The following is a 10,311-nucleotide window of genomic DNA, read 5'->3' as shown; positions in this document are numbered from 1 at the left end:
CACACACACACACACACCCACACACACACACACACATATATATATATATATATACATGTGCAGCTTCCATTGGATTCTGTTGGACATTCAAATTGATAAGGGAAGAGTTGATGCCTTCGACCCGTTATCGAGACCCTTGGAACAGTTCCAAATTGCCTGCAGGACATGCTCCAAGGGTAATTTTAATCATTATTGCGCTCTATCGGTCTCTTTCGATGATTTTCTGATATATCAATTAATGAAAAACTTAGCAAATCATTATCCTTGTCGGGCAGGGTTTGGAATCAGTTCAAGTGCGTGACTCCTGGGAACTTTCCTAAGAAGCTGACCTTTAGAGCGGCTCAGGTAAGTAGTAGTATGATATACTTCTATTAATTTTCAATACATTTATGATGCTAGATTATTATTTTGATTATATATATTCTATTCTCGTAAAGTGCGACCAGCAGCCACGGGGAACGCATCTATGCGGATACTATGTTTGCGAGACCATTCGCACGTTTACCTCTGAGTTCAAGGATCACAGATTCGACGTAAGCAATGAACATTCACACCTCTATTTTTACCCGTCATTCTTTGTTATCATGATTGATACTCATATTCATCTCCTCTCCTTATATAGCACACGACCATGAGGACGAAGGTCCTACCAGAGCAACGCGTCATTGCTGTTGCAGAGGAGCTTGCGGGATTTCTGAGGACGGAAGCTATAGAAGACAAAGGACGATTTAGTGTAGCTAAGGGCCATTACTGATGTTCGTCCATGTAATCGAATAGACGGGCTCTAGTCCCGATAATTCAGATCTCCATATAATTGTATATATATATGATCGCTTGTAAGATAAGTTAATCTGATATATATATATATGCATAATTATTTCTATTTTAAATTATATGAAAACTAATTCCCGAACACCAAACGAGGCATCACGTTAATCTCCCGAACACCTAAACCCTAAAACCCTAAAACCCAAAAATAATTTCATTCAATAAAAAACCCAAAAACTAGCAAAATCTGAAAATCTTTAGTCCCGGTCCGTGTAACGAACCGGGACTAAAGGGCCTGCCCATGGGGCGCTACGAGGCGCCCACGTGGAGCACCTTTAGGCCCGGCGTGTAAGAGGGCCGGGACGAAAAGGTTAGGCCTTAATCCCGCCCCTCTAGTCCCGGTTGGTGAACCGGGACTAAAGCCCCTTACGGGTCGGGGCTATAGGCCCTGTCCCCACTAGTGCCTCTTGACCATGATAACTTATACCACGTGAGCATCCCCCCCCACCCCCCCGGCCCTCTCGCTCGACCAAAACACTCTTGGAAACCCTAGAAAAAAGGATGTTGGTCTCCTACCCCCTCCCACCGCGCCCCTACCTGAAAAACTCTCTCGAGGCCACCCAAATTTACAAACTTAAAAGAGCGTTGTCGTCGAGGCCACCCCAAACCCTTGAAGCGTTGTCGAGGCCACCCCAAACCCTTGAAGCGTTGCCCAGGCCACCCCAAACCCTAGAGAAGCATCGTCGAGGCCACTAATATGATTCCTTATTGTGATTAGCTTGATAGTTCTACTTTTGCCACTAATATATCCATCTGTCATGTTTGAATAATAATTTCCACGTTGTAAAAATTTGCAGAAACTATGGAGCACCCCCGAGACGAAGCAACAGAAGAGATTTTGGGGGAAATAATCGCAAAAGGAAGTGATGTCGTCTTGTCGTTTCTCAACGACACCGATAGTCTGGAAGGACAGGGTGAAGAAGAAGGCTATGATTATGATGGCTCCGGTGACCCATTAATGCCGGTACAAGAAGAAGGCTATGATTATGATGGCTCAGGTGACCGAACCGAGTCCGGCCAGGTATATATATTAGTTAAGCCTGTGCTGACTAGCTAATTGATGCATTCATTGTTTTCATATGTCCACATATTAATTAACTCGCATATTTCTTCTTTTTCTAGCCCTCCGGATCGAGCACAACTTCGGTAAAGAGACGAGGCCCGAAGAAAAAGTTGTGCTCGGATGAAAGGTCTGAGATCACAGCAATCGCGCGCGATGGCAAGCCGATTGAACCGTACCGGACAAAGGAAGCATTTGCTAATTAGTGCGGGGTTCTTGTTAGGGACAAGATCCCGATCTGTATCTAGCAACGGTTAAAGGCTAGGAAGGAAGACCCTGAGGTGTGTGATGTCTTTGAAATGCAGAAAGAAGATCTTTGGACAACGCTTAAGGCAAATTTCACCCTACCGCCAGAGGAGGATCCGGAGAAGCCAGTTATAGAGCAATTGATCAAGTCTCATCCTCTTAAGAAGATGGCAGAACTATTCAGGAGGTGCAAGAATGAGCTGAAAACGTTTATCGACAAGGAAATTACACCAGAATTCATCGGCCGGTTTGAGAAGATTAGAGATCACTGGCCCGCATTTGTGGCCCACAAGACATAAGAAAAGAGTAAGAAGTAGTCAATGACAAACAAGAAAAATGCTGTGAAGAAGAAGCATCACCCTCGCACGGGGTTAGGTGGCTACCTCAAAGCCTGACCTTTGTGGGACAAGGCTGAGAATGACCTGATTGCTAAAGGGGTCGAACCAGAGACATTGAACTGGCCAGACCGTTGTCTGACTTGGTTCTTCGGGGTTCGCGGAACCTTGGACCCTGTAGCTGGGAAGTGCGTTTGGACGGAAGAGCAACTGCGAATACCCGTCACGAGGCTTAAGGAGTATATCGAGAAAGCGTAACAAGGGACGTTCATTCGAGACCGAGAGAAGGACGAGCTCACAATGGCCCTCGGGAATCCTGAGCACCCTGGACGGACACAAGGCACGCCAGGCTCCGTTCCATGGAAGGTTGGGTTTCCGGATGCAGGGGGTTACAAATGCCAGGAGAGGAGGAAGAAACTGGAGCATAGCCAACTGTAGGCGCTGCACGAAAGGGTACAAGGGCTAAAGGAACGAGAAGGAGATCGCAGCAAACGACCTGCCGAAGCTTCCCTTGAAGCTACCCCGCCATCTCAGCGGAGAAGCAGTGTGGCTTCCACCGAGCAGACTCGGCAGCTGGAGCCTGTCTTCACGGCTCCTGCTAGCTACCCATTGGATGCTATCATGGAGTCTCAACATTGCCACCTTATGGCGCGATGGATGACATTGAAAGTCAAGGCGGCTGTTCGAGCTGTTTTACCTACTGAACCTGGCACAACCTACCATGGCCGGTCGATTCCAGACGGATATGCTAAGGTGATGGTGGATCAAATAACAGACAGATTTGAGGACCTTTAGCTTGACCACCCTACGGGTGAAGGGGAGATTCGACTGGGTTCTTCTCTGAAGACTTCATGCCTATGGCGGAAGGAGCTCATCAACCTTCTGAACTGGACGCCTCTGCCTCCTCCTCCTCCTCCTCCAGTGAGTCAGGGCACTCCGCCTCCTCCTCCGCCTCCTCCTCCAGCGAGTGATCATGGCACTCAGTCTCCTTCTCCGGCGCGTGGCAGCACTCTGCCTCCTTCTCCGCCTGCGTCGGCGCGCCCGAGCAGTCAGCGTCCTCCTTATCCGCCTCGTTAACAAGGTCGGAAGAGACCCGCCGCCGCTCTGGCTGCTCCAGCGCGTCGTCCTTCTACTCTGCCTCATAAGTAAGAAAGACAGCCGCAACCACTCCGTCTGCTCCGACGTCTAGCAGTACAGCCAGAGGCAGGCAATACAAATACAGTCCTTCTTTGAAGACTCCAGAGAAGTTACCATACGAGAGAAGCCAGGAGGAAAACACGAAGATCATGCAAGCCGAAGTGAACAACTTCTTTGAAGGGGTGAAAGCAAAGAAACATCCACCTCCAGAGGAGAAGATAGATCCGGTAAAAGCGAAGCGTACTCTAGCTGCCCTGAAGAAACCACCAAAGTCTCCGGTGACAGGCAACTATGAGCGCATTATTACAAAGTCATTTATCGAAGCGGAGCAGTCGGGAAGTACTGTCAGTGGTCAAAGGTTAGCAGAACGACGAGCTGGGAAAAAAGTTGCCCAGCTCGGCGAACAAGCGAACCAATCGTTCCCTCCGCTCAAGGTGTCTAGTGATATCGTCGCTAATCATCCGGGGATCTTGTTGCCCGATACCAATCCTGCAGATTACCTGCCCGACGATGCACATTTTGATTTCTTGGAGGTGGACAAACACAAATACGTGTACAGGAAGCCTCTCGTCAAATATGAAAGATCTCTAACAACGATGATGTGAAGATTCCATGATTGGTACATGAAAACCTGCAGAGAGTCTGAGGTGAGTAATATTTTGACGCTGAGAGTTAGAGAGGAGCATGACCTCATTGGAATTGAACTGTTGAATGTTCCATTTGAGGAGTTCTTCCCATTTTTCAATCTAAAGGCCCTCGATAAATTAATGATCACTTGCTACTGCATGTATGTAGTACTACTTCTGTCATTAAGTCTCTATATATAGGTCAGCTCTTTCATTGCATGTATTTTTAATTATCTTCACTATATTATGCAGATTGAAGATCATCAGATTGAAGAAAAGACAAATCTGTGATATTGGGTTCATTAACACAAATCTCATAGATGCATTTATGGTTGAATTTCAGGCCAAAGATACCGAGGCCAACCTGCTAGAATCTTTTGTATTGAATCAAAACAAAGCTATAATACTCTTCCCTAACGAATTCCAGTGAGTGTTACTGTCTTGTGCATATTCGGTTTCCCTTATTAGTCAAGGTTACAATAATGTAATTGATGAGTTATGCATGCGTGCGCAGCTTCCACTATATTCTCCTAGAGACTAAGCTTGAGCAGGGAATAGTAACCGTCTTAGACTTGAGATGAAAATATCCCTATGAGTATGCGAACATGACTAAAATTCTACAGAAGTAAGTTAAATCGATCATTATCGCACCATATCGGCAACTTTGTTCATTTCCTGATATCAAGTATTTGTTTTCTTTGTCTGGCAGGATTTGGAAAAATTCACCTCAAAAACTCCGGGACAGCCAGAGAAGCTGCAATTTAGACACCCTAAAGTAAGTACTATAGTAGCATGTTCCACGCATCTCCTAGTGATTCAAGCGCTAGTTTCATCAATACCATTTGGCATGCTTGCTAACTATCAGTTTGATTGACCTCTATTTCTTGTAAAGTGGTTGTGGCAGGAACCAGGGAATGCTTATTGTGGATACTACATTTGCGAGTCCATCCGCCACACGACTTGTGAGCGGGGCTACTGTGACAAACAATATGAAGTGCGTAAATAATAATATTCACAATTTTATTTTATTACCATCATTTTTGTTCAGTTTCATTTATTCATATATATGTATTGACCCCCTTCTTCAAATTAGATATTTCGGATGCGGGATGAACTCCTACCACTAGATCATATGCGAGGAATTCAAGAGGAATTGGCGGCATTCTTTCTTGACCACGTGATCGGTAAAGACGGAGAATACCATGTGGACCCTAATCAGTTGGTTTTTAATTAGGATATTATATTATAAGAGATAATTATATTGTATATATGTAGCAAGTAGTGTCGGACAGATATACGAGAACTTGTTGTTCGACCAATCTCTTGGAGAAGGAGAGGTGGTCGATATCACTTTTCTGTGTATGCATATGTTCATGACGATCTTCTGTTTTCCTTCATTTGCTTACTTGCTAGCGTGTCTAGTCCTCTCTATACGTATAGTACGTAGCATCGACCAAGCACGGAGATAAGAGTGGACACTTCTCTCTATCAATTATCTAGCTAACACAATATATGAAACACCTAAATTAACCCCCCAAAACCCCCTAACCGCCCCCCCCTTTTCAAAAAAAACAAAAACCCTAGCACCTGAAATGCTGACGCGTGGATACCTATTGGTCCCGGTTGGTGCCACCAACCGGGACTAAAGGGCCTCCTGCCTGGGCTCGCCGCATCGGCCACATGGTGGCCCATGTGTCATGGTTCGTGTAAGAACCGGGACTAAAGGCCAAGGGCATTAGTAACAAACTTTTCGTCCCGGTTCCGAAACCGGGACAGAAGGCCCTTACGAACCGGGACAAAAGGCCCCTTTTTCTACTAGTGTGAGTAAACTTTACAATTCTGTTTGGGAACCACCAATAATGAGTTTAGCATGGAAGATAGTGAAAACCTTTTCCGCAACTTTGATAGTAAAGAACACCACTGAAAACTATATTTTTAATCTTGCTTTAAAAATTGAGCTCTGGCACCTCTTCAATATTGTCGTAAGAGGGTGATGACTCATGTCACATCCCTAACCCTTAAGCAAGATAGCATTGTGCTCATGTCTTCTTTGCATTTGCATCTAAGAAGTTTCAACAAAAAACAACAAAGTGGCAAAGGAAAAACTCAAAACCCTAGCCAGCATTTCAATTAAAGGAAATTTCAAACTAGTTCAAATCAATGAACCCAAAATGGCCTCAAGAAATGTTCAAACTTTCTGATAAATCTTGAAAGTAAATGAGCATTGGAGAAAAGTATTTTCTTGACACTTTAAGCATTTTAAATAAATGCAAAAGCCACTGGTTTCAAAGTTAAAAATTGAAATCACAAACTATAATTTTCCAAAAATGATGAAAACCTTAGAAATGAGTGGGGATATTATAACAAATATTTCAGGAGGTCTAAAATAGTTTTTACTTTTTGTTTTGGAGCTGAAACAATTAGCAAAGCAATAAATAGCAAAACAGAAAAAAAAACAGAGGAAATGGAAAAAGACTTACCTGTCGCCCAAGCCAGGCCCGGCCCTTCTCCCCGCTCGTCCCCTCCCTCGCGCCAGTAGGCAGCAGGAGGTGGCCGCCGCATCCTCCGGCATGGCCACGCACCTGCGTGCCTGCCTGGCCGCCGGTTCGCGCTGGCGATGACGGGGATAAGCTCCCCAGAGCTTCCCTTATCCATTCCCCGCCTCGGTTCTTCCCCTCCTCCTGGATCCCCTCCTTCTCCCTGCTGCCGCCATTAGAGCCGAGCTCGAGCTCGAGCTGGCCGTGCTCCTGGCCATAGGATACCCTCCCAGAGCACGCCATTAGCTCCGTCTCGTCGCCCTGGTCATCTCTGCAGAAGCCGAAGCTTCCTCGAGCCCTGTAACGCCCGCAACACCGTCGTCTTCCACCTCCGGCCGTCGGACCTCTCCCGTCGATTCGTCGCCCCCAGGCCTTGCCCGAGCCGTCTGAGCTCTGCTCTGCACTCCCTGTGAGCATGCAGTCGTTTCCCCTAAGTTTTCCCCCTCGATCCCCTCCTCTAGCCCTAGTTTCACCGGAGCCCGATGAGGACCGCCGCTGCCGCTCGTTGCCGGTAGCCCTCCGATGTCCAGCTCGTTCTTCCAATGGCACCATCAGCTCGAGGACGACGCGTAGATGCTGTAGCAGCTAAGAACCGAGTGTAGATCCCCCTGTTGCAAAGACCCCGATGACGCCCGAGCCTTGGCCGCCGCCAAGCTCGTCGCCGGCGTCATCTCCGGCCAGATCAGCCCCGGCTAGGCGCAGAAATGAAGTTGCGGGAGACGTGTCGTTCCTCTGGTGCTCTCCGCGCAGCATTTGGCCCCCTGTGCGCCGTTTCCGAGCCCCTCCGCCGTGCTGGTGGTCGTCGGAGGCTCCCCGCCGGCGAGGTCGACCTCGCCGCCGGTGGAGGTCGACGTGGCAAGCTAATCCAGCCGATTAGTGACTTAATCACTCGCTGACAAGTGGGCCCAAGGCCAAGTCAAACCTCAGTTAGGGCTGGTCAGCGCGGGATTAGTCCCAGAGAGGCTGACCAGTGGGGCCCCCTGTCAGGTTTGACCTGAACAGGTCGGCTGACCTACTGACGTCAGCCTGATGCAATAAATGGAATTTCCAGTTTAAAACTAATTCAGGAAATTGCTAAAAATTGCAAAAATCATAGCAATTAATCTGTAACTCCAATGAAAATAAATTATATATGAAAAAGTATCAGAAAAATTCAAGGATTCTGATTACGCTATTTTCAACTATGTTTGAAAAAGTTACATGACCCTAAATTGTGTAATAAGGAATAATTCAATTCTTTAATCACTTTATAAATGGAATTTGCAAAAATATACAAATTTCATTATAAATACAATGATCACACACTGCCCTAGATATAAATCAGTACCATAACATGACATTTCATGCATGATAACATTAGGTTGATCTGAGCATCAGGTCGAATCAATTAAACCGGTATCCGAGAATACCCGTTTGAATTGCTATTCGAATGTGATCCAAATCAACTCTAAACCTAAAACATCTTGATTATAATAACTTATCACTTGCATTCTCATGCCATGCTCATGCATCATATTGATTGCATATGATTGTTATTGAATGTTGCCATTCATTTCGATAGGCTCCGCACCCCCGGATTCCATCGAATATCCGTCTGACGGATATCGTTCCTCCTCTGAGCAACAAGGCAAGCAACCCTTTTGATCATCACGATAACTCCTATGTTCTTGCTCCTGCACCTATTTATTGCATTAGGATCAAATGCTTCAACTGCTTTTGCCACGATAGTTGGACCCACTTCCTTTGCATGACTTAACCTTGTCACAGTAAATAGCCGAACCTTGCAACCTAGCATACCTGGTAGTTGCTTGAGCTATGATGTTCCTTATCCTGCTATGCATGCTATGCTTAGAGTTGTGTATGGTCTGTCATCTGCAAGATGAACAGAAATGTGGAATGTGTTCGGTGAGCAAAGGTCGTGTGTTGAACTTGATTTGGTAAAGGTACCGGTGAAAGGCTGTGTAGGAGTACATGGCGGGTTGTTTCATTGGAACCGTCCTTAGGAACTGAGTTTCGTGTATGTAATCCAAGACTAGATACTACCACATGGTGGGCCCTGAAATATGACCCCGCTCGGCCTATTAATCGCGTAGTACTCGGTCCAGGAGTTGCAAGTAGTTTCTGGTGTTTATAGTAATGCTGGAGGCCGTGCATGGTGCTGACCTGAGAGGTGGACCGTGATGCGGTAGGCAGTGGCACGGTGTACCAAGTGGCACCCGGATGGTAGGCTTGGGAACCTTGCGCACATCGTTTGAGGCCGTGGCGGAAACCTCGGCCGGAATTCCATACGGGTTACTCTCAGATAGGCGATAAACCTGGACTAGGTACTAGTGTGGTTAGCGGTCGTGGCCGACTCCCTCGCTGGGCTTCCGCTTGAAGGTTGCCGAGGTGCATGACGTGCACATTGGGATAAGTGGCGGGAGCGTGTGTGATGAAGTACACCCCTGCAGGGTTATGATCTATTCAAATAGCCGCGTCCGCGGATATGGACTACTTGGAGACATATGTTGTTCGTAGATAACTTCAATGGCTACTCATAAAATTGTGAAGATCAGCGTGAGTGTCGTGGACGGCATTTCCGTATGGAGACGGAATGATTCCACAATAGTGTATTGTTGTGGTGTTAGTGGACTCGTGTGCGAGAAAGCAAGTTGTCAAAACTAATTTCAAAATGCAAGTTGTCTAGCCATGAGTCAAATGCTGGCTTTCCGCATGAAACCCCACAATACCTTTTGATACCTTGCATGAGTAGTTAGTTCTCCTAAAGTCTTGCTGAGTACCTTCGTACTCATGTTTGCTTAATAAATGTTGCAGAGGTTGCTAAAGACCCTAATGGAGGGTTCTTCGTAGACATCGACGACGACGAGTAGCTGGTGTCCCAGCTACGATCTGGCCCTACGTCGGCTCTGTAGTATAGTCAGGCCACGTGCCTACTAGTTGCCCTGTCTGTACTCAGACAATTTATAACTCTTCCACTGGCTTGTAATTGTATGACTGCTATTACGGGTCATGATACCCTTGATGTATAATATTATGTGTGTGGCTCTTCTGAGCCTCTTAAATAAAGCTTGTACGTTTATGGTTATGTTGTGATGCCATCGATGTATCTATACATACCGGTATGCCATGCGTACGTGTGTCGTACTTGATATGTATGGGGTTCGATTACCTAGTCGTGAACTTTAGTAGCACTCCTTACAAGGAAATGCCCCTTTGTGGTCCAACGAGCCTTGGTAGTTCGCTACTGCTCCAGACACATTGGTTGACCGGCATGTGTCCTTCTTAGCTGCTGTGTCTGTCCCCTTTGGGGAAATGTCACGCGATGTAATGGAGTCCTTGTAGCTTGCTACGACTCGTCTACATTCGCTGATGACCGACACCTGCTTTGTTGGGTCATGTATGCCTGTCCTTGTGCGGAACTGCCACTTTGGTTTATGACTAGACATGTCGATCCGGGTTCTTTGACATTGGATTGCTACCGACACCTATCGCATACGTGAGTCAAAAGACGCAAACGGTCCCGGCTAAGGTAAGGCTGCAGC

The sequence above is a fragment of the Hordeum vulgare genome, chromosome 6H (genome assembly GCF_904849725.1).
Source record: "Hordeum vulgare subsp. vulgare chromosome 6H, MorexV3_pseudomolecules_assembly, whole genome shotgun sequence".
NCBI lineage: Eukaryota > Viridiplantae > Streptophyta > Magnoliopsida > Poales > Poaceae > Hordeum > Hordeum vulgare.
This window is presented reverse-complemented; position numbering follows the sequence as displayed.